The sequence below is a fragment of the Coffea arabica genome, chromosome 6c (assembly GCF_036785885.1).
Source record: "Coffea arabica cultivar ET-39 chromosome 6c, Coffea Arabica ET-39 HiFi, whole genome shotgun sequence".
NCBI lineage: Eukaryota > Viridiplantae > Streptophyta > Magnoliopsida > Gentianales > Rubiaceae > Coffea > Coffea arabica.
Window position 1 is genome coordinate 54,542,998 of NC_092320.1, and position 2,115 is coordinate 54,545,112.

Here is a 2,115-nt window from a genome sequence, read left to right on the forward strand (position 1 = left end):
AACTTTTATAGAACAAAGGCCCATGAGTCTAGTTTCAAATGCCGCTGACGACACCTCAATCGAATTTTTCTACACTAAGATATAAGTATTTTATTGAGACTGGTAAGTGAAATCCGAAAATCTGGAAACTCATTTTTTTTACTTAGAAAAACTCATTTTTCTCTTTTAAAAACACAAGACTTTATTCAAACCACCCATACACTTAAGTATGACATTCATACCAACAATTTAAAACTCCAGATCTATTTTCAAATGCAACAAATGGAACTCAATTTGGACCTTTCTACATCAAGATACAATATTTCAAAGAAAATTGATTTTTAGGACCTGTTTTTACGAAATTCTAGTTCTGTCATACTTGACAGAGTTTAAGAATCTGATCATAACTAAAGCTACGCAACTCAAAATTTAGTGTAGTTTGCGGCGTTGAAAACTAGATTCAAAATGCTAAAAATCACTAGAATGAACTATCATGAAATTAATTTTGTAAGACAGACAAAACTAAGTTACAAACTGCAGTTTTGACTATTTCTCGGATGCAAGTAGTGAAGAATTTTAGTCATCTATGCCGGTTCACTAAGGCTCATAGGAGACGAGTTAGGGGTCGCATTTTATACCAACGGAAAGTTCTCAGAGTCTAGTTTCGAATGCCATAAATGGCACTCGATTTCAACTCCCAAATAGAGAATCATAACAAAAAATGCGAATACTGGTTGGGTTTTCTGCTCAGAAAATCCAGAATTCAACATCACTTTAACCCTATTTTAACACAACCAAATGGAAAGCTTTTTAGGAGATATTTCATACACATAACCACCAACATGTATCAAGTATTATTGCACTAAAACAACATCAAAAATTCGAAATTAACATGAAGGCTTCAACAAGACAAAAATCGGACAGCATACACTTTCCTTCCTCTAGCTTTCTTTCCAACTTTTTCAACTCAAACTATACCATATCTCATCAAAACAAGTAACAAACAAGCAAATAAACACACAAAATTCTCAAGGTCTCTACCTATCAAGCTACCTCAATTTCACTATCTAGTGTCAAGGTTCATAGAACCCATCAACAACCCAACTTAACTAGTTACAACTAACTAAAAACTAACCATAAGATGGAAGGAAAATAAGAGGTTTGAGAATTACCTTTCCTCACAAGAAATCAGGTTCTAAATCACCAAGAATCTCTCCCCCTTAAAGTCTCCTACTAAGATTGAGGATGCTCCAAGAGAATAGGGTAGGTTAGAGCAAGATTTAGGGAGCAAAAGAAAGAAGATGAAGCTGAAATTTCCTTGGCAAATGGAGGAAGAAGATTCGGTCAAGTGCGGAGAAGAAGAGATTGTTTTTGTGAGTTTTTGTGGTGACGTATATGCTGGAATGAAGCATAAGAAACTCTAACTAATTACTAGTGGTAGACAAGAATAATTTGAATTGGTTTCTCTAGGCTCCACATAGAGAACAATCGGAAGTGCTAGTAAGTGATATAGCATTTTAAATTCCTAATGGAAGACATAATAAGTAGTCATAATGAAAGTGCTAGTAAGTGGTATAGCATTTTTAATTTCTAATGGAAGACATAATAAGTAGTCATAATGAAAGTGCTAGCAAGTTATACCATTATTGGTTCTAATGGCAGCCAAAAACACATGTGATAGTTCAATCGTCTATTGGTTTCATGTAGGAGCTAATGCCATTCAAAGGAAATTTTGATTTCTAATAAGTACTAGTAGTTCCTTTTATGGAAAATGCAAAATTTTGTTTCTTGCACATATTAGGCATTTACATGCATTCAAGCAAATGTTTTCTACATTTTTTTTAAACAAATGCTAACTAATCAAATGCTAACTAATACCAAGATTTAATGGTGTAAGTGATACTATTTCTAAAATATTACCTGTTTATTTATATATAAAAAAATTAAACACGTAAAAGAATTTATCGGGTTCTTACATCCTTCCCCCCTTAAAAGAATTTCGTTCTCGAAATTCATACCTTGATTTATAAATAATTCTGGATATTTTTTTCAGATTTCCTTTTCGACTTCCCAAGTTGCTTCCTCGATTCCGTGATTCCTCAATAAGACCATCACTAAAAGGATTTACTTGTGTCG